At 51.9% G+C, this 23067-nt stretch overlaps 1 protein-coding gene across 27 annotated transcripts in view; it reads left to right on the forward strand.

The window, feature by feature from the left end:
• Celf4 (CUGBP Elav-like family member 4) overlaps positions 1-23067 on the forward strand; it is a 289799-nt gene that overhangs the window by 110844 nt on the left and 155888 nt on the right. The gene's annotated exons all lie outside the window — the stretch shown is intronic.

Genomic DNA, 23067 nt, shown 5'->3' on the forward strand with positions numbered 1-23067 from the left:
TACTGAACCCTGTAAGACTGAGTGAATGGGTGGCAGAATTTCCCCCACCTGCCTGGAGGTGCGTACCCAGCCTCACGGCAGAGTGGGGACTGAGCCCCAGGGCCTTCATGTCACTTTCCCTGGGCACCACTGTAACAGCCCACCCTCCCCCTTCCCCTGTCCTCCAGTTCTGCTGTGCTGCTGACATCTTTCCACTCACTCACTCAAAGGCAACCTCTGCATCCCCTGGCCTTGGGACAATGTCCCCTCTTTCAACAAGATCTACATTTCACCTGCTCCAATTCATGATTCCAATGCCTCCTCCTCCCTGCAGCCCTCCCTGACTTGTATCCTGGAAGCCATCTCTTTCCAGTGCTCTACTGAGCAGGGGCAAGGAACTGCGGGCTGATGCTCTGACTCCATTCCTGGCTAGCTGTGACTGGGCAAGTCACCTCTTCTCCCTGGCATTGCTTCTTGACCCCAAAGCAAGAAGGTCCAGCTCTCACTCAGGGCTTCCTGTTTAAACAGACCCAATTGCAGGCTTGGGAGGTCTGCTCTGTGCAGGCCTCATGCGGTCAGCTGGCTCTGCCACTGGGTGACTAAACAGTGTCCATAGTTTGTTGGCCCAAGAGGGTGGGCAGGGTAGCGTCTGTGGGGCCATGTCACAGGAATATGACTTGATACATTCTGAAAAGCCAGATCCCAGGGCCCATCTGAGTTTTCATTCCTAAGGAACCAGGGAGCGGGCTGAGCACTCCTTGGGCAGCTCACAGAGCCTGGAAACAGGGCACTCAGGCTGCCAGACCTGCACAGGCAGCGGGGTGGCCGCATCTATTCCTGGCAGTGCCCTTGAAGGCGGTCAGGGCAGCTTGTGGCAGTTCCCGCCAGCCTCCCAGATGCTGGAGCCCTGTTGGAGCCTAGCACTTGGGCAGGAGAGGAAGGGTGCAGAGAGCTGCCACTCCCTGTCCCCAGCCAGGCCACAAATGCCTCGCAGCTGGACAGCCCCATGCCAAGGGCACTGCGGGCACAGTTGGGAGGTGGCCACACAGGGCTGTACCATGGAAGGTGGGGTGACCCAGCAGGGGGCTCAGCCATTGGAAGGGGCAGGTGTGGTGGAAGCCTCTGAGAGGAGTTGGGCTGGAGCCAGACCCCAGAGGTGTAGGCAAGCAGGGACTTACTCTGGCCTCTGCCAGGACCCCAGCTCAGAAAGATCGAGTAAACAGTCCTGCGACCTCCTACCCACCCTTCAGCCTTCAGTCATGGCCCATGGACCTCAAGGCCTCTGGTGACAGGAGACTCACTTGCTCGGCTTCAAGGTGGAAGCCGATGAATCCGAAAGCTACCTGTGCTAACCACGTGTGGTTCTGCAGGATTAGTCATTGGACTGCCTCGTGGTGCCTGGTGATTTGGATATAGGAGCCACTGAAAGCCACCACGTCCTAAGGTTACACCAGTGTGACTCTAGAGGAGAGTTGTTTCTGTCAGCAGAATGGAGGTCAGGCCGGCCCCAGAGTCCCCAGACAGCAGCCGAGACAAAGCAGAGATGCCTGTGCCCAGAGACCAGGGGTATGGACCACCAGTCTGGACCACGCCTAGGCCACCGGGTCTCAGTCAGCAGGTGTAGCAAGAATGGACCGTGGTGGGAAGAGGGGCTGAGAGTGAATGCGCATCTCACAAAAAGACAGTGTCAATAAAAACTCCTGAGCAGTGGCCCGAGCCTGAACAGCAGGCCAGGTACAGATCAGCAGCGAAGGTCACACCCCAGAGTGGCAGAAGGTGCAGATGGTGACCTCCCCCAGGGTGGTGGGAATGCATAGCTGAGCTGTGAAGGGGACACTGAGCCTTCTGACAGCCAGGGCAGCTCCAGAGCCCCTAGGTTACTGCGCAGTGAGCCTGAACAGGGCAGGAAGCAACCAGTGTCCCCAGTCCCACTGCTGGAGGGAAAGGCCTGGGCAGGGGCTTGAGCCTGAAAGGAGTCGTGTCCACCGGAGGCCTGGAGTTCTGGTCCAAGCTCTGATGACCAGTGCTGTGGCACATGGGCAAGTCATTTTCCCTCTCTGCGCAATGTCTGTAGCTATGGATGGGATGCAATCGATAATGCACACAGGCCCCTTCATAAGCTGGCATGGGAGGGGGAGGCTGATCATCAGGGCAAACCTCTCCAAGATGCACTCGGTGCAGACTCTGTGGGTCTGGTGACTGGCTCCTGAGCACCAGAGCCCCTGGACTGGCCGCAAAGGCACATCCCCCTGCCACTTCATCAGCCTGACAATAACAGGACCCTGCCTTTTATGAGACTGGATTCTTTTTTCACTCCACCTCTAACACTATGGTAGGATTGTCCCATATTTCCTCACTTCTGCAACTGACCGCATGTTGCCAGGTGATTTTTTTTTTTTTTTTGGTCATAGATCTACAGAATACTTTTATTTTATTTGTTTATTTATATGTGGTGCTGAGGATCGAACCCATTGCCTCACGCTTGCTAGGCAAGCACTCTGCCACTGAGCTCCAACCCCAGCCCCGTGCCGGGTGATTTTTATTGGTGAGTGAGCAAGTGTGTGTGCACCAGCCATGGCTCTCCTTCCTGGTGGGAGCTCCTTCAGGGAAAAAGAAAGTCAGCCATGTGTCATGCCAACCATGGGGTTTTGCACATGGGAAATACCCGGTAGTGCTTTGCTGCCACTTGGCCACCCCGGAGGGCTGACACCTAGTGGACCTTTGGCAGGCTTATTGTGGGGAGAGGAGAAGGGGCTAAGGAGCAGAGAGAGGTAGGGCGAAAAGGAACTAGTGACCATCTGGATGATTAAAGACCTAATAACTAGTATGTAGTGCTTGCTGTGCGCCAGCAACTGTGCTGCGTGCGAAACATGGATTGTCATGGAACCACACATCCTGAAGCCTGGGACCATTTCACAGGTGGTGAAGCTGTCACCAAGAGGTCAGCAGTGCTGGCCAAGGGAATGTAGCTTCTCGGCAGCAGAGCAAGGACTCTGACATGCACCTGTGGAGTCAGCAGCCCCAGCCTTTCCTCCGATCCCTCACACAGGAGGCTTGGCCGCGGGAGCAACAACAGGTTCTCTGTTCTCAGTTCCAACCGACTCCTTGTCTGTCTCCCAGAGGAGCAAGCACCCCCAGGTAGGCACCCTGGAAGGATGGAGCTGTGCAGAAGAGGGCTGAGTAGGAGCTGCCTGGCCACAGACCTGCTCACTTGCCCGGGAGCCCCTGTCCTGCGATACAAGGTCCTTTGCTCTCCAGATGCATTCAGTTTTGAATGTGAACAGTGAGGGTCAAAAGTGAGGCACAGCTGCAGTATTTGCACAGTTCCAAGCACCCCTTGCACCACACACACACACACACACACACACACACACACACACACCTTCCCAGCCCACTTAGAGCCTTTCCACCCCCCAAAACCCCATTGGCCTTCTCCTGCTGCAGCAAACCTCCATGTGTGGAAGTTTCTCTGGAGCAGCAACAGCGAGCAAGGGGAGGATGGTGCTGACACAGTCACGAGTCACTAGAGTCACTATCGCGGTTCGTGTGGCTCCCAGCCTCCCTTTCCCTTTCTGTGCTCTGAGGATGAAAGCTGCGTGTCCATGTGGTGCCTGCCTATAACAGACACTCAAAGGGTGCAGAATAATGAGGAGGAGGAGGCTGAGGGTGGCGTGGTGATAGAAGGACCGAGAGACCTGCAGGGAACCGGCATCCCTCCACCACTGGTTCCTTGCTGCTTCCTCTGGGCCCTTTTCTCCTCTTCAGCTACTCCGGGGAAGCTCTGTGGGAAACCCAAAATGAATCCAACTCCTCCTTCCCTTTTCTCTCTTGGAAAGACTTGCCTCCTCTCCAAGTTCTGGTCGGTGTGCCTGTCCCCCTCCTGGTCCCTCTGCCTCTGTCTCCCTGCGTCTGTCACCCTGGCAGGAGGTATTGTCTGTGTGCCTGCCTCACCGTCTCCCGCCCTCCCTCCCTCCCAACTCTCTCCTTTGCTTAATCATCTTAATCAGTCTGTCCTTGTAACTCAGCCCTGGGCTGTCTGGCAGCTGCACTGCCCCGAGAGGTGACAACCCTGAGTTATAGCATATTTGGATGCCAGCACTGTGACTTCCAGGTCCCAGTCCCCTTTACAGAAGGCCCCAAAGTCCCCTGTGAGACTCAGCCTCCCCAAACACTGATAAACCTTCCGGGCTCCATTTCTGTTCCCCTGAGGGAGAACGGAGCAAATAAGCCCTTTCTGTCTCCATCATGCTCACCGGGGCAGGATGCCCAGCTCCACAGTCAGACGGGCCCCTCGGGGCTCCTGGCTCCTCCAGGCCTCTGTCTCAGTGGGAGCCACAGGGAGGAAAAGACACCTTATTCTCTCTCAGCCGGGCCTTTCCCAGCCTGTCTTAGGCATCAGGCCACCTAGGTCAGCCTGCGCTGGAGGGCCCTCCAGGCTTACTGCATTTTTAACAAGGGCACCAAAGTTACAATCACACTGCCCCTCCGCCTCCCGACCAGCACAGGCCTCTGCCAGTCCCTGAAGCCCAGCAGGCTGCACCCCACCACGGGCCCAAACCCAGGAGCCCATGACACACACGCTGGATGCTCCAACAGCACCCTCTCCTGGAAACTGCCTTCATTTCCCAGAGCACAGCACACACCTAGTGTCAGAACCTTACTCAAGGAAGGAAGAAGGGAGGGAAAAGGGAATACTTCATCAGGAGGGCCCTATCCTGACCCTGTGTGGCCACAGACAGTGCAAGGGGCCAGCAGGACTGCTGCTGTCAGACCACCCTGAACTTCACGTCCTCCGTCTCCTTCCTCCTCTGATACTGAACAGGTGTGTGTGTGTGTGTGTGTGTGTGTGTGTGTGTGTGTGAGAGAGAGAGAGAGAGAGAGAGAGAGAGAGAGAGAGAGAGAGAGAGAGGGAGGGAGAGTTTCTCCTGGAGAAGGGCAGCTTTGTTTATTATGCCTGTAACCTTGGCTTTTGGGTAGAGCAAGGCAGTGGGAATCTTTGGTGCCTGGAGCGAAGAATTTAATATTCATAAGTGACCTCACCATAAATGGAGTCCAGCACCCCTAAAGGACTCAAAAGACGATGCCCTCTGCCTCTTCCCTCAGTTGCCTCTCTAGGGGAGTCTATAAAAGCCTCCCACATAGCTCCTGACCGACTATCCTTCGTATCCCCAGACCTGCCCTGGACTGTTTTCCCCCAAGCTGTGGTCCAGACAGGGCCTACCTGGGGATGTATACAGGTGTGCAACTAAACCCCCTGGGGATAAGGGGATGGGCCCAGCACCTCACCCAGGCCTCTACACACAGTAGAAACTTGAGCTGGGGCGGGGGGGGGGCGGTGGTGCACACCTGTAATCCCAGCAGTTTGGGAGGCTGAGGCAGGAGGATTGAGAGTTCAAAGCCAGCCTCAGCAGTTTAGCCAGGCCCTAAGCAACTTAGCAAGACCTGTCTCTAAATAAACATAAAAGGGGGGCTGGGGATGTGACTCAGTGGTTAAGCCACCTTAGATTCAATCCCCAGTACCAAATAAATAAATAAATAAATAAAAAGAACGAACTTGAGAAATCACATTATAATAGATTCTGATCTTGCATTTTATATATATTGACTCATTTAATTGGCACAGCAACCCATTTACAGATGACACTGTCAAGGCAATGAGAAGCAAAGCAACTGGTGCTGAGGGCTCACAACCAATAAGTGGCAATGCCAAGATTTCGGACTAGAAATTCTAGAGAATGGGAAAGCTCATGGATACACCCAAGTGTATATTGTTGGGTCTATATTCAGTAACCTCTATATTTTTAGCATCTATTTTAGGGCTCGACACTAGAATATGCACATTGAATATTTGTTGGATTGTTAACTGCTTGTTGTAGGTAGTAAATACTTGGTGATGGTGGTTAGATTAATTTGGGGGGTCCAAAAGGAATTGAATTTGTGAGCAAAGTAAGAGAGTCAAGACACCATGCTGGTGACACCCCACGACACAGGGTGAGGGATAAGGAACTAAGGAGTTGGGGCCTGCTCCTCATGGGCAGGGGAGCCTGGACCTTTTTCCTGAAGGCCTCTGGGGAAAGAACCTTTCAGCCACTCTCCAGCCCTTCAGGAACTAGTGCTCAAGCCTCACCACCACTCACACTAGTGATGTCACAGTCCTACTTTGAGACATTACAGCTGCAGCCTCTTGGATTACATAGTTTGGCACAGGCACACAATTTAGGGGGCTTCCTCAAATTTTGCAGGAGGTGACAGGAGTCCCTTTCCTGCCAGCTCAGAGCCTCTGTTGCAGAGGGAATGTACTGGAATTGGCATGGGATGGGGCAGAGCTGGGGGTGAAATTGGGACGCCCTCCCTTGTCTCTTTGGCTACCCAGAGCCCACCTTTTGCCTTTACTTTTAAATAAGCAGAATAATGGTTCAGGTCTTTTCTTCCTCCACTCTCACAAGCAAAGGAAGTAGAAGAAAGAAAGCTGGGAGGCAAGAGGCAGAGACAGACTGGGCTTTGCTCCTGGGAGGCCCTGCAATCTAGGCCTAATCCACTGGGGACTCACCCCACCCCATGGCTCCTCCAGCAGGCCACACTGCAGCATGGGTGTCACCCTGCCACTGAGAAGCAAAGCAGGTGCTCACCCTCCTGGATGTCTCGTTTGGGAAGACAGGAACTACATACTGCAACAGAAGTGTAGCTCTTCATGTTTAGCCACAAAAGCAGAAGTTAGCCAAGGCCTGAGGATGAGGTAGGGAGCTAAGAGCAGAGGGGAGTGGGAAGAAAGGGATGAGGAGAACTAGTTGCAAACTGACCCAGGGGCTAGGTGTTTACTAGTTGGCACTGTGGGGGGAAAAGCAAGAAGAGAGGGGAGACATTATGCAGCCCTGCCTTTCCTACACCAGTGTTCCAACAGACTTCCAGGACCGCGTGTCTAGTGGTAGATGGGAGATGATCTGGTTGCCTCTTCTGAAACCTTGGGTAAGTAGATGAACTCTGTTTCATCTGCCCTTTCCCCAAAAGAGAGTGACCTTATAAGATAGGTGGGTGTGAGAGAGATGACTGGGCTTAGAATTCATCCATTCTAAGGTGCCTGGATGCTTCCCAAGCAGGTGGTTGGGACACTTTGCAGTTCTTCCACAGTGTGTGCTGCTGGTGGCTCAGCCACGTTCTAAACAAATGTCCGGAGGAGAGGTACAGCGAGCTTTCTTTCCTCCTATTTGGAAACGCTCCTGTCAACTGAAAGCAGCCTTCTACACCACGTTGTGCTCCTGATGTAGGGCCCCTATGAGCAGTAGCAGACATTCTGATGACAATCACCCAGCACCGTCCTCCCTCCCTTCCAAGGGTATTGATACCAGCTATCCTTCTCCCTTCCTAGAGGGTCTCTTGGCCCACCCAGCCATTAATTTGCAAATGGACCATTTATTGCTTCAAAGGGCAGATTTTACTTTTCTAAGATCTACAGTTTTTAAGTATTCTCAAATGACTAGACAGAATCAATCTGAGATCTAAGAGCTCAGTGCATGTTGAATGTACATTCTCAACTTCCATCTTTATTTCTTTATGGCAAGATACAGCCAGCAGACAGATGAATGCAGACCGAGGCAGGGGTCCCCACAGAGGCCATGTTAGTCATTTTTTTATTTGTTCCTTCCGCTGAGTGGCTGCAGCTGATTTTTATCCTATCTTCCCTCTGTGCTCTCTCCTGAAACCCCTGTGTAATTCATTCTCTGTTCACAAGTCTGGCCGGGCCCAGCAGCATGTCCAACCCTGTGCCAGTCACCAGTGGGGAGCCTAAGCAGAAGCTCCAGATGGAGGGCGATACAGTGAGTCGGGGTCTTTGCAGTTCAGACGTGGAGATCCAGAGGGGTTCAGAAGAGGGAGCGATGGGTGTGAGTTTCTGCCAGTCATAGGAGGGGCTCCTGAGGGAGGGGGCTGAACGGGGCCTTCCAGACAGCCCACTTCTAGGTCTGCAAGTCTAGCAGTGGGCTGGGAACTAATCTGGATGCCACTCCAGAAACCTTGAGTGAAGAGATGTCACCTGCTCTTTCATATGCACCTTCCCCAGGAAAAAAAAAAAAAGTGACCTTGTGAGATGCCCAGGTTCAGGATAATGGCCCCTAGCTGCCACATCATCCCTATGGGGCCTGGACTAGCTGCCCCAGCCAAACCACCCTGACTTCTATTCCCTCCTTCTTAATTGCCCCATTACTGTAAATAATATCTTCCCATCCAAACAATTAGCCTCCTAATTTTGAAGCTCCCAGTTTGTTCTTTCTGGTTCTGAGACCTTAACATTGAAAAACACAGACACATCCGGCATCTGTCTGCGGTCTCCCTTGCAACCAGCCCGGCCATTAATGCACTAGCAGCCCCCACAGGCCTATTCCCCAGCCCTCCTCCCCTGGTTTGTTTGTTTTTCCTCAATGCTGAGTTCTGGGAGGCTGGGAGGAGCCGGCTCCCGGTATCAGGAAAACCAGGAGGGGGCTGGCTAGATGCAGCTTCTTCCAGGATCCGCCCCACCCTCCTCAGCTGCTGGGAGGAGATCTGTAAAAGCAAATCCCTATCAACCCCCAACGTCAACAACCAAATCCCAAGCCTTCCTTCCTTTGGTGGATGTGCAGAGTCACTGGTCCAAGGGGGAGAGAGTCTGAAAATAACCTCAGGAAAGGATAGGCTAGAACTCAGCAGCTGCAGATCCGGGCGTGGTGGTAGTAACGTCGTCAGGAATACAAGACACCACTATCTAGGATTTGTATTCCTTGCACTACTTTACCAATCATCCTCAAGCTCATCCGATCCTTTGAACAAGTTCAGGAGATGGGGGAGAATTCTTATCTCCATGTGCAACTGGGAACCAAGGCCCAGAGAGTCTGCAGGGTTTGTCCGAGGTCCCTGGAAGATAAGCAGGTAAATGGTTAGTCAGGCATGTGAGTAGTTTGGTGAGCCAGTAAGTGATCCTGTACGTAGGTGGGTGGGTAGTTAGTTAAGTTGACAGAAAGACGAGATGACTTCAGCTAATATTCCATGTCTCCCCTCCAGGCCACTCATCCCAGTAATCGCCAGCCCGTAGGATGCAGTTAGTTGTATTTTAGATTGAGCCAGTGACATTCACTAATTATTCCCTGCGGGTCTCACCTCCTCCGTGGAAGGGGAAACAGCTTTTCCTCTGTGCCTCCCATTATTCTGTGATGGTATTTTTGGAGCTAAAATTAAGGACATCTGGTCTGACAAGGAGGAAATGCTGCTCAGACAGTAGGAGAAGTGAAATCAGGGCTGCCCTGGGACAGCAAGGTGAGAATGAATGCTGCCCTGCAGGGCCCAGGACAAACTGGGCACCCAGCCATGGTCAGCAAGGCCTGGTGGGCCGAATGGGAGGCAAGGACAAGCCTGCCCTTCCTCCTGAGTTCTCTAGGATGTCCTCAGAGCTCCAGGGGGAGAGCATAGCCCAGCATCCCCTCCTCCCCACCTGGTTGTTAGTTCCAGCACGTTCTCCCTCACCAGGGCCCCCCAGCCAAGGCTGCCTGGAAAACTCCACCGGGAGCATGTACAGGACACCTTGGGTCTGATGTAACATTTAATGGCCAAATCTCCCCAGGTCCCTGCATTAATACAAAACTATGTTACTGGTTCTAACTAGACAGAGTTGCACTGCTAATGGCTCCAGGGTTGAACTTAGGCAAGAAGGAGGTGATGAAGGAGACGGTGGCCACAGCAAGGAGTGGCAGAGTCAGAGGTCTATATGCAATTTCTGAGGGCAGGACCCTGCAATGTCATCTCCGTATCCTGAGAGCCTGGGGTGTGTACTCATTAGGCAGTCTGTGCATGGTGTCTGAATGAACCTATGAATGAATTTGCCACTATTGGCTTGAGGTTCAGGGACCCTGAGGACTTCTCTAGACATGAAAAAACAGAAATATGCCCTTCCTTCAGTGTGGGCCAGAGATGATATGCACTGTTCAACCTGGGGAGCACCAGGGATTTGGAGAATAGGAAAGTTCATGGAAGAGAGACTTCCTAGAGTAGATGGGCAGATATAGAGATTCCCCAGGAGTCCAGTAGGGCCCTGGTCCGCAAAGCCCTTAGAATGGTCATGAAGACCAGACTCCTTCTGAGAAAATGGCACACCATGCCAAAAAACCCCCAATGTCAACTGGATGCTGATAAAAAGGTTATGGATGTCCAGAGATGATGGCACAGCTCTCGAAGTCTCCCAGTTATTACCACCAGACCACATACACACACACACACACACACACACACACATGCCTGCACACAGTCAAAAAAAATTCTCCCAAAATTGCCATGATATGATCCTGCTTTCCATTTATGGAAACCCAATTTCTCTAGATACCACAGAGCAGGAGATACTTTCCCCCAGTCAGCCAGTGCTTGCAGGACCCATCCACATCCCCTCTGCCCCCTCAAGGTAAAAGGGAGCTACCCTCACTCCAGTACTCACTGCAGCCAGACCTGGGGCCCAGCTCTGCTCTACCTCTGGCCAAGTGTGCAGCCTTTCACCATGCCCTTTGCTTCTCCAAGCCTCAGTTTCCTCATCTGTAAAATGAACAGGTGGGCCTAGGGAGTCACGGAGGCCCTCTGTAGTTCTAGCATCCGGGCTGCCGGAGCTGCTGGGCTCTCAGGTGGAGGCAATTTCCCACATCACTGAGCCCCACCTGGCCACCATTGTGTGAGGGCCTCCCATGGGCATTAGCCGTCTGGAAACACCGCCATCCATCTTTCTGAATATCTGGTTAAAACACTCACCTAATCCTAACCTAATCCTTTCAATTTGGGGAGAGAATTGAAGAAAAAAAAAAAAAAAAGCAAGCAGCCTGAAGCCTGAATGCTAACAGATGGGTAAAAAGTATGTATAAATTACACCCGCTGCTGTCAATTCAAGCTCTCCAGATAAAGTGATATGAAAGGTGTTTCATTTATAGGGGAAATTAATTGCCAGCTGTATGACTGGATGGTGTGAAGAAACCACAGCCACACGATGTGTCCCATATATTTTTCCTGGCTGGATTCAGCACCTTCTGTGCCAACGGCTCCTGTTCAACTCCCAACCTGGGAGGCACCAGGGTAAACATGACCCTGAACCAACTGTTCCCAAGTTACAATACAGCCAGGGGAGCTTTGAACAAGGTTGAGTGCATGGCATTGGGAAATAGGGTGCCAGCCCCTCATCACCAGCAGCCTCAGTTTCCTCATCTCTTAGGGCAGCTACTTGCAATGTGTCTACTATATCTATGGGAAGATGCCTTCTGCCCTGTGCATGCCCTGGGCACAGTTTCCTCTCTACCTTCACCCTTTCCTGCTAAGCACACCCACCAGAGGAGCCCTCAGTCCATGTCAGTGCACCCAGCCCACTCTGCACCCAGAATCAATCACTTGACCTCCCAGGTGTCTGTCTTCACGTCTGTAAAGCATGGTAATCTTAGCTGGGGCTGCCATAGCAACATTCCATAGACTGGGTGACTTCAGGAACAGAAATTTACTTCTCACAGTTCTGAGGCGGAAAGTTCAAGATCAAGGTGCTGGCAGATTCTGTCTAGTGAGGGCTTATTTCCTGGCATATAGATAGCTACTTCCTTGCTGTATTCTCACATAGTGGGGAGAGAGCAAGCTCTTATCTCTTCCTCTTTTTAAAAGGGCACTAATCCCATGATGAGGGCCCCACCTTCATGAGCTCATTGACTCCTAATTACCTCCCAAAGGCTTCCTCCAAATGTCATCACATTGGGGTTGGAGCTTCAACATGTGAATTTTGGGGGATGCAAACATGCAGTCCATGGTAGAGGTGCTTCATTGGAGGTCCACAACTCACTTCCTGTACTAGGACTGTTTTCTAGCTAATAGTAACGTTCCCATTGTCTCGGTCACTGGCTGTGGAGATCAGGAGGCTGAGAGGACAACTTTGCAGGGAAACAGGCAACAAGAGCAAGCCCTCCAGCCTGCCTGAATGCTGCATCACAGACAGAGGTAGCCTTACCTTGGTGCTCAGGGCCAGGTGTATGGGGATGGGGAAACTGAGTGCAGAAAAAGCCCAGACAATTTGCAACCCTGGTTTCAATGGATCTTCCCCAACAACTAACACCACCAAAAGTATTCTCTAGATATTGGGTGAATATTCCCAGAACCATTTCTGAAAAGTGCAGACTAAGATGCTAAAAGCCTTCTCAGCTCCCAGATCACTCTATCCCCGAACAGTCAGAAGCTGGGCACCATTGCTCTTGCCCAGCCCCGTCACTGGTCACCAAGCATGCAGGGCAGAGGGGCCACCCAGCAGTCGTTAGTTGGGAATTTGCTTCTGCTTCCTGCTTTCTTTGCCTTCTTCTTTCTTTCTTTCTTAGGCAGAAGGTAGGGCAAGGGGTGGGGCCTTCACTGAAAGCGTAATTGGGGAGTGCATGCTTGTAGCTTTCTGTGCACCTCCTTGGGGCCTGGAGTGAGAGTCCCTGGCCCCCCAATGCCTATTTCCACCCTGCCAGCTGCTGACTAGACCTCCCAGGCCTGTGGATAGAGTCTTTCCATTCTGTCTAGGGAGGGGGAAAGTGAGAGGATTTCCATCATGTGCCTGCCCCACCCCCCAGCATTTATCAGAACTATTAAGACAATGAGCTAATATTCTATTCAGATTTAAATAATAAATTAATCTGCATTATACTGAGGAGGTTTGAGAGAGACTTAATTATCTGGTGTACCTTAGGGTGGAAATGAAGGCTGGGATCGTGCTGGGAATAGGCAGTTACCCGCATGAGCACACTTATGCAGGAGCTAAGTGGCCAGGCCCCTGGGTAGAGGTGGGGAAGTGGCCCCACTGCCCTCTAGCCCCAGAAACTTCAGCAGAAGAGGAAGCCACTTCCTCCCTCTCCCACCCCCCTCCACCTTTTTTTTCTTTTCTTTTCTTTTTTGCTTTTGATTGCTGGGGATTGAACCCAGGGCACTTTATCACTTAGCTACATCCCCAATCCCTTCTATTTTTTATTTTGAGACAGGGTCTCACTAAGTTGCCGAGGCTGGCCTCAAACTTGCCATCTTCCTGCCTCAGCCTCCCGAGTTGCTGTTATTACACATGAACCACCTCTCTGGCTGGGTGCCTTCCTTTTTGACCATCCCTTCATGAAGTGCCAGGAACACAGTGTCTCACATGGCCTGTCCTCCTGAGCCCAAGAGCAGGCAGCAGCCCTGAGGGTGGGGGAGGAGTGAGAAACTGGAGCACCTTTATATCTGAACTGTTTGCTGGGGAAGTGTGGGGGCTCTGGGTCCCTACCAAGCAAATGGAAGGTCCGTTTGAGGGCAGAGAGCCCACACCTGACCCCACTACTGCGCCTCCCTAGCTGTTTGACCGTTGGCGGCCTCACTGGCTAATCTGAGCCTTAGTTTCCACCTCTGTAAAACGTAGGTGATTCCAGCTGTGTCCAGGGTCCCTGGAGGATTCACTGCTGCCAGGTATGGAGCTTTTAACAGAGAGCTGAGCAGGCAGCCATCAGAGAATGGGAACAGCTCGTCAGTGGCAGTGCAGATGGGGGTCTGAATGCTGGAGACGTGGAGGGCTCTGTGACTTGCTCATGCAGGTCCCTGGTGACCGTCTTAAAGGAACTTAGTGGCGAGCAGCGCTGGAGATTTGACACTGGTGTTCTTCAGTTAAGCCAGCCAGTGCCAGGCCGGTGGTTAATTTTTTTTTTTTTTTCCCCTGCCTGGTTCCTGCCGCTCCCTGGGAGCAGAGCTTTTCACACCCTGAGCCAGCCTGCCAGAAAGAGGACTATTTTCAGCCCAGCAGCTACAGCAACAAAGATGTGAAGTCACTCTCACTGCCTCCCATGTGCCCCACCCACCCCGGAGGAATGAGCCTCTGCTCATCTCCAGAGGGAGGTGAGCAGAGAGGCGGGGCCTGCAGCCAGTTGGGAGCACCCCTTTTCCTCCTCTCCACTGGTTTTCCTCCTCCCCTCTTCAAGGCTCAGTCTGGGTTTGGAATGAGTGGGGCTCTGTCTCTGCCCCTCTAGGGTGGGCAAGCCTCAGGTGTCTAGATCGGCTGAACTGGCAGGATGCAGCCTCCTCTGGGAGCCCCTGCCAGGCCTGCTGTGCTGGGATGTGATGAGGGGGGGCAGGCACCTGAGGGATGAATCATCACAGAAAACCCAGGAAAGTGGGTGTTGCCGGGATGCTGAGCTGACAACTTGGTCATTTGTTAAATTCAACCCATCAGTTGTCTTTGTCAGCTCTGTAAAGAAACTGGGGATCAGAGACCTTTCTAAGCAAGAGGGAGAAACTTGGCAGCCAGGGAAAAGAAAATCAGAAGAGAGGGGGGTGGAGACCGGAAAGGACCACCTCCTCCCAGACCCACTAGAGCCATAGACAGCAGGACAGTGGCATGGCACACACACACACACACACACACACACACACATACACACACAATAAGCCAGAAGCACTCCCCAGCACACCACACATATGCACACAAACACACACAACACACACATACCAGTCAGGGTAGGGATGGGGCTATAGGCTGGTCACCCATCAGCCAGACAAGCTCTGGGCCTCCATGGGAGGCACAACCCCTGGGCTTCTGGGTGCTTATGTTTTTCTCTTGGAGAAAAAGTTCAGGTGGGAAATTCCACTGCCTCTAAAAAGGGGCCTTGTTCCATCAAGCTAGGGTGCTGGATCCCAAGACTGGACTGTTGAGAGGGCAGCACCTCCCCCAGCCTCAGAGGGAGCCCAGGGAAGTCCACACTGAGGCTGGAAGAGAAGAAGGGGGGCCACCCCAGGCCATCCTCTGCAGGGCTCCCTCCTGTGGCTCAGGGTTGTGAAGGGCATGGCCAAAGGACCTCAAGTTACCCCCACCACAGGGATAGAAGTGCCCATTTTCCCTTCTCAGGGCCTCACTAGGAAAAAACCTAGATAAGGTGGTGTTTTAGGGTCACTTAGGGCTGCACCCCAAACCAAGCATTGAAGCAACTTGGGGAATTGGTGAGGGGCAGCATCTCCTGGTCCCTGCAGCGGAGGCCATAGGTGTTCATGGAATATAGCTGTGGTCTCCTGGCCTCAACAGACCACCTTCTGTGAGGCCACCACTTACAGGGACAGTTTCCCAAGTCATCCAGAATATCCTGGCTGAGTTCCGCTGCTCATTCAACCCACTGGGAGAGGAGAATCCTGTTTCCCCGTCGTCACACCTTGCTGTTGTCAAAGGGCACCGGTCCTCGCCCCCAGAGGAGGGTAGGGCAGGGAGAACCATGCAAGAGCCCCTTTTTGTCAGCTTCTGTCCTTGGAGTCAGAAGCACAGAGGGCCCTCCATGAAGGTGATGGGAAACAGCACCCACCCCTAGCAGTGGCAGAATTAACTCTGGACTTCTGGATGCTCAGTGGGTTCTGTCGGATGGACCTTGCAGTCAAGTCCCAGTGGTCACAACTGCAGTTAATAGACTGAAAATGCCAGAAACCAGCCTCTGGGGCTTTCCATGAGCCCCGCAGCCTGAAGCGGGTTCCTCCTCCTCAGAGTAACCCAAGGCCTTGTTGTCTGTACTCCTCATTGGGCAGCTAATCGTGTATGGCCTTGAAACGTCGCTTCTCTTTTTACTCTGAACTATTAGTTAACTCTTGCATTATTAATTTACTTTTTATGGTTTATGTTTCAGAGTTTATGTGCAGCTTCCCTTCACCCCCAGAAAACAATAAGCTCGATGAAGCCTTGCTCTCCTTGTTCTTACCTTTGGTACCTGTACACACCTCACTGTCGTAAACTCCCAGCTAAGGTCTCTATTTTAAAGCTTCCAAACTCTGCCTCTTGCAGGGATTGCAAGTCCTGAGGAGTTAGCAATCTCAAAGACTAGTTTCCACAAACAAGCCATCTTCCAGGGCTCCAGACATCGTCCCCCAGTTTGTTCCTCTACCTCTTCTTTCCTTCTCAAGCCACAGAATTATAAAAGCTTACAGAGGATGAAACTAAGACATCATATGGCCCGTCCCCATACGGGCTCTAGGAATCATCTCCCTGCATCTCACAAATGGTCACCCATCTTTGTTTGCACACACCTGCCACCTTAGAGTTCCCATTTTGCTCTGTGATCCATTCTGCCATTGGCTGGTGCTCACAAGATGCTCCAGGACAAAAGTAGCCATGACCATGACGGGACATCTTGAGATAATTTCCCAAAAAACAAATGTTCAAACAAAGATTATTCTTTATGTTAATAGCAGTCATTATTGGCCTATTGTGTATTCTGTGCTGGACATTAGAGAGCCTGGAAGATGTGACCCCTGTCCTCAAGCAGCCCTTGGTCTCTAGTTGGAGTCAAAAAAATGTCCCATAGCAGAATGATGGACCCCACAGAAGAGAAGACATTAATTGCTGCTTTATAGCATAAGGGTGTCAGCCCACTCAGTGTCCACTCAGTGAACAACCCAACACAGTGTCCATCACCCCACACCTCCAACAGGTAGCTCACCTAGTTCATTAAGTGCCTTCACTGGGTTTGCACCATGTTGGAAATATGTTTGGCAGTAGGATTCCTGTATTGTGCATACTTCAGACTGGGACAGGCCTTAAGAAAGAAACTTGGCAATACTGACAGGCTGTCCTCTCACCAGGAGCAAATCAAAAGAGTGTAAATTTTCTGGTAGGGAGATGCTGAGAGAAGGCTTCCTACAAGAAGAGCATATTGAGGAGGGTATAAAACAACGAGCGTGAGACACCTGTGATGTCTCAGGGAAGCAGAACCATTCCCTCCGTGGTGATTCTGCAGAACACAGCCTCCTCAGAAGGGCATCTAGGAGACATCTAAGTCCCTGCCTTTAAGAATGCCACAGACCGGGAAACAGTAAGTGGCACCTCTGGTTCTAGATACAAGATGGATACATGCTGAGGGTCTTGGTAGGAACATTCTTGCCAAGCCAAGTGAGTGAGAACATGTTGCATTCATCTAGATATTTTGCATTTTAAATATGCTTGCTTTGCATCTTATAACTCTTTTCAGGCCCCCTGCGGCTACCCGAGGTGGCCTTCCCTGCTCTTTATGTGTTGTTTATAAAGCTGAAAGATGGTGTACCCTTCCGTGGTTTCTCTTATTTGTTGTTCAGTTATTTCTTTAATTTTTTTTTTTCAAATAAGTCACAAGAAGAACAACTGTTCCCTTTCCCACCCCACATCCAACTCCCTGCTCTGGGCCCAGACAGGATGTGCTTGTGGGGTGGGTGGGATTCCTCAAATGGGGACCACACAGGGCAGGATCTGGAACCTGTGCCTCTACATTGTCAGGTGACCCTCACAACAGCATCCCATCTGAGATGAGCAGGTAGAGTCCACCTTCAGGGTAAAGGACTTCAGTGCTGGCTACTTCTCAGCCACTGTGTTTGACCAGGAGATTGGGGACCCAATACAAGTGAACCCAAAGAGAGCACTAGATGAGACCCAAGACTAAAGCCTCTGGCCCAGATCCAGAGATGATAGTAGAGAGGCATCCTTCATGCCCCTAATTCCTTGCAATCAGTGGAAAATTAAATGTTCAAGGTGAGAGGCCTATTTCATGCTTTTACAATTTTCACACACAACCAAGGCCTAGGACTCCGGAGGCCTAATTATGTGGGCATGGACTAGCTGCCTCCTGGGACCTTGGTTTCCTCATCTTTAGACTGGGCATGATGGTGCCTGCCCAACATTGTTGCAGATGTGTTAGGAGGATGAGGTGAGAGATTTAATAAGATGACACTTTGAAAAGTATAAAATGCTGTGCTCAATTGCCGGGAAAATTTACCAATTTAGTCTTATTCTGGTGACTATAGTTTACTGAGGTTTCACCTAATTTAAAAGAGAGAAAGGAACTGCCTCATGGAAGAGACCACAAAAATAAGGAGTCGATAAGTCCACCAGGAAAAGAAGTACAGGAAATTAGCATAATGACTTTCACCAGTCAGTCAACCTTTTGTGTGTGTGTGTGTGTGTGTGTGTGTGTGTGTGTGTGTGTGTGTGTGCTCCTGCCAGTTCTATTGTTTTTCGCAGTGCTGGGAATCTAACCCAGGGCCTTGCACATCCTAGGGCTACCACTGAGCTACATTCCCATCCCTCATCAACCATTTTAATTGGGCACCTACTGTATGCCAGGGAATGAACTAGATGGTGTGCAAGTGACTAATAAGGCAGTGACCCAGGACCACGACTGACTCAGCAGCATGGCCTCCAGCCCCAAGCTTAAGGAAGCTCTCTAGAGCCAGTGTTGAGGGAGGAGGCAACTGGCAACAGAGAGGGCAGGAGACGCCTTAACCCAGAGACACCTGCAGCTATAAAAAGCTCTGGCCCCACCTTCAGTCCAAGTGAGAGCTGCTAATGGGAGTGCCAAGATCCCCCTGGGGTGAGGAGAAGCGGCAGACACCTCCCTTGGGGCAGGGCGCCCTGGAGGGACATGTACTGGGAGGTGGTAACCAGAAGGGGCCTGACAGGCCACCCCCTTATATACCAGAATGAGAGGCCAGAAGGTGCTGTGAGACAGGGCACCGGGCTCAGTACTCCTTCCTGCCTGCTGGCTGAAGCTCCTTGCGCTGACTACTTCTGCAGCCTTTTGTCTGCAAACTGGCCCCAGACCCTGGCTATCTGGGTCAGTTTTTGAGAAGCTGCTTGTGTGTGGCTTCAGGTTTTGTCTGAAGGCCCAGCAGGCTGGAACTTGTCCTGCTACACCATCTTTGCTGGCTCCAACCTCCCCTGCCCCAAGGTGTGTGGGGAGTGGGGGCAGGGACCCACTGCAATGCTATTACAGTATTTGCATTTATATGAGGCACAGACCCCAAGACTAGGTCTCTGGGTGCTTTTACAGCCCTGTGTATACATAATTTATTTTTGTTGCTGTTTAATCAGTATACACATTGAGATGAAAAGTTTCCAGGGGGCCCCAGGTTATTAGGCAACTTCCAATTCTACCAGCTTCCACTGAGTGGATGGGGTCCCCAGTCCCTGCTCAGCTGCAAAGGTGCGGGGTAGGGAGTGAGCAGGGGCCAGCTCAAGCTGAGGCCTGTGGCTGAGGGCAGGGTACTCAGCCAAGTTCCATCTCCTGAGAGGGTGGCAATGGGCAATGAGATCCACCCTGATCCTGAGGAGAGAGATCAGAGAAGGACCTGAAAAAAGGAGCATGATCAGGGTGAGGAACCAACAGCTTGTACCTGGAATTTCAGAGTCAGAGAACAGAGAGGGGCTTGACAAGAATTCTAGAAGGTTAAGGGAGGCAACAACTGCATGTGGGGCCTGAGTTAAGAGTCAGGGAGGGAGGAGACCCAAATGTGGGGTCCTCAGTAGAAGTCGGTCCATAGATAAAAAATGAGAGTGTGACGGGTTCCCAAGGTAAGCCTCAGAGGAGAGTCCCTGCCCATGGCCAAAGGCAAGCCCCAGGGTCCCTAAGATCTCCATCTCAAACCATTTTTGGAATAAGGTGAATTATAATTAAATAACAAAATAAGGAGGCAGTGTCATGACTGTAGTTCTTACCTCTATCTGCTAAAGCTGAGACCCTTGGAGGAGAGCAGACCATGTATCATATGCAGTGTCCCCTGGAAAATTTAGGCCCTCAGCACGTGCACACAACAAATACACACACACAAAAAAAAAATGCATACAGACACATGCAGAAGTGCAAAAATACAGACCACATAGACATGTGTACACATTCATAGACATGCATACAACCTCACAGACATGCACATGTAAACACACGTATATACACCCACAGACATACTGGCAAACACAAAGACAGGCACAAATGTACACAGAGGCACATACTCACACTAACATGTACACATGGGTTCTCTCAGCCCTCCAGCTTCCCTCTGTGTGGTCAAACCCATGGAGGGAGGGGTCCACATTAGAGGAGAAAGTGTGTTGGAGACGGGGAGTGGGAAAGGTGAGAAAGCATATTGTCAGGAAATGTAGGTGTCTGATGGAAGGACAGAGCAAGTCCCCAGAGGAACATACCCAAGTAGCTAGTGACAGCCCAGCCCCAGTTGTAAAAGAAGCGACGACCATGTGGTACAACATTCCTTACAAGGGGGGGCGGCTCGCACCATGATGGCAGTGAGATCCTCCAGCACCCATACCTCCTCAAGAACACATTTACTCCAGGTCCTGGGGATCCAGGTGAATAAGACACTGTTCCTAACCTCAGCGGGTTCCCTTGAGTTCAGCAAGTACTCGCTGTGTACCTGGGGATTAGAATGTTGTTGAAAGGATGCAGAAAATAGCAAGGTGTGGCCCCAGCTACCCTGGAGCCCCAGGGTTCTGAGCTTGGTGGGAGGCATCAGCCCACGGCCCCCACGATGCTGCTGCTGCCCAGAGCACAGGCAGAACCTCTGACCCACAAAATTCTACTGAGAGTAGACCTTCCTTTGAGTGCAGACTTAAAGTTGGGACCTACATAACTGAAAAGTGGGGAAACTAGATGGAAATGATGAGTCCTTACAGAGGTTGATGAGTCCCATAACTGTCCTGGAGATGGAAAAGCTGCTCTGAATGTGTGACACTTGGGAAACGTGGCCATGCCCCCAAGGATATGCATACAGAGGAAACCCCTCTTCTCAGCATCTCCTTCCTTACAGTAGTCAGAGGAAATCCACTTAAGAGCGTCCCTGGAGGCCTGCCCTCTCATTTTACAGAGGAGGGACTGAGACGCAGACAGGAATGTGACTTTGCCTTCCTCACCCATACTCTGTCCCACTTTGGCTCATGGCCCAAATGACCACTGACCAGGTTCAAACTCCGGATCCACGAGGCTCCGTCCTTCCCCTCTCCGTGCATTCCTAAGGACTTAGTCGCTGGCCAAATCTTTTATTTTCTTCTCATCACCCTGATTATTCCCTGTTTAATTAAAATTTGTTTCAGCTAATAGGCCTTAAATTAGTATTTTCAAATATTGACATCTACAGGACCCTCATTCATTATTTTCGAAAGCTCTAGGGCTAATTGCTTTATCACCCACCAATTAATTACTCATTCACTGGACAGGTAGCCACTGCCCCCAGAACATGGACAGATAGACTATCAGGTAAGCAATGTTGCACATAGGACAGAGGCACACAAACATGTGCCTGCACATGGACACACACACACACACACACACACACACACACACTCTAGACACTTTCTCCAACAAATCAGACAGTCTAGGGTCTGGTTGTGCATATGCTGGGGGACCAGGAGGAAAGCAAAGCAAAGTATGAAATTGACATCACATCAGCCTCACTGCTGAGAACCCTGCAGGCCTGGGCCCCTTCAGGTCGACTTCTCTTTGCTCTCCCTCAAGTGCAGGAAGCAGTGACTCTGAGAGGAGATGCCCAAGGCTGAGGAGGATCCCATGGGTGGCAGCTACCCTAGTGACTCAGGACCTTGAGAAGGGAGGGAGGTCCTTGCAGGCCCAATGATGGGGTGGGGAAAGAGCCACAGACAAAATAAGATGAGGTCAGGATCAGAGGAGAGGCTGCAGAGAGGGACAAATTGGGACTGAAAAGGTCCCCAGAGGCCACAAAGATCCAGCTCAGGTTGGCTTCCCTCCACAGTTTCCCAGAGGGACCCAGCTGGGGACATCAGCAGATCCAGAAAGGGGCTGAAGCCAATCTCCCATGCAGCCCTGGGAAGAGCTGGGAGGGAGCTGTGGAAGCCCATCAGGATAGGGTCCCCTGTGGCCCACAAATATAGGCCTCCATGCTGTTGTCTGCATGGGCCATTAAGATCTTTAAAGAACAAAAATGTGTCCAGAATGGCACCCCAGGACCCCTGCACCTCCACCCCGTCCTGAGATCCTGTTGGGCTGCTGTGAATTGGCAGAGGGGAGACCAGCTTCAGCTAAGGGAGGGGGCCCCACCTGAGAAAGGACCTCCCCACTGTCCCCAGGCCCCTGCCAGACTGCTAGGCTTCTGGGACTGTGAACTGCACCCAGAGGTGCCCAGCTTGTTCGCCGTGTCCTGCCTCTGCCAAGCACTGGCGACACTGAGCCTCTGCCCCACAGAGCAGCTGCCTGGGCACAGTCCCTTGGGTTGGCGGGGCTAGGAGGACCACATGGCCCCTGCCTGGCACTCAGCGCCTTTTTTTTTTTTCACTCCTTGTAAACAGTCTGGAGTGATTGGGATTAAAGTCTCTGCGAGTCACTGGTATCGCTTTTCGGGAGAGCCGAGTAATCCACAGGGATTAAAGAAGCAGCCGTGCTCATCTCCCACAAATGAATATCTGTCAGAGGCATTGACCTGTTAAAATAATGAATTTAATGTGCAGCAAACCGCACACGGCAGCAGCGACGCAACACGGCCTGGCAAATTGTTTTCCATGTGTTCTAATGAGACTTTTAAGGGAACAGGGCCCCCCTGGGCAGGTTGCCCCGCCCCCTGCCCTGCACATACACCCCCGGCCCCCTCCCCAGATAGAGAAAGGATGCTGGTGCTGTGGCAATGTCCCACACTGCCCTTGCCCACGCCACCCAGGAAAGGCCACAGTCGAACTTGATTCTCTGCAGGTTTATCACTGGCTTTGTGGCTTCCTACGTGGCTGCCCGTCAGCTCAGCCCCTGTGTGATCATCAGTAAGGCCCAGCGTGGCCCTGAGCTCTTTGTAAGGCTCTGTCACAGGAGCCTCAGTCAACCTAGAGTAGGCATGGCAGATAGAGGACCAGCCTCCTGATCCTCGGCCCCCTGCGCCGTTCTATGTCCACTGCCCACTTCTGCGGACATTGACAGTGACAGTCTGGGCTGCCATGTGACAGCAGGAATCAAGGCTCTCTTAGAAAAATCACAGAGTCAAATCCAGGAAATAGAGGTGTCTCCCTCTGCTCACAGCCAGGGCCTGAGCTTACAGGCAGGTCCTGATAGGAACTGAGAAGCCCATCCTCTGTCTAGAGGGGACAGGCGCATAGCCAGATTTGAGAACAGGCTGACCCAAGGGCAAGGCTGTGGCAGGGCCATATGGTGGCCACTGCCTTCACCGCCCCCCAGCCACTGTTCACTGTAGACATGGCAGAGGAGCCTGTGTGTCCTGTGGTGTCCTCTCTAGGGAATGAAAGCCATGCCTCCCACATCTAGCAGAGAGCAACAGGGGCCCAAAAGTCCCCCTCCTGGCAGTCACCTGGTTACCTTC

Source organism: Urocitellus parryii, chromosome 13 (assembly GCF_045843805.1).
Source record: "Urocitellus parryii isolate mUroPar1 chromosome 13, mUroPar1.hap1, whole genome shotgun sequence".
NCBI lineage: Eukaryota > Metazoa > Chordata > Mammalia > Rodentia > Sciuridae > Urocitellus > Urocitellus parryii.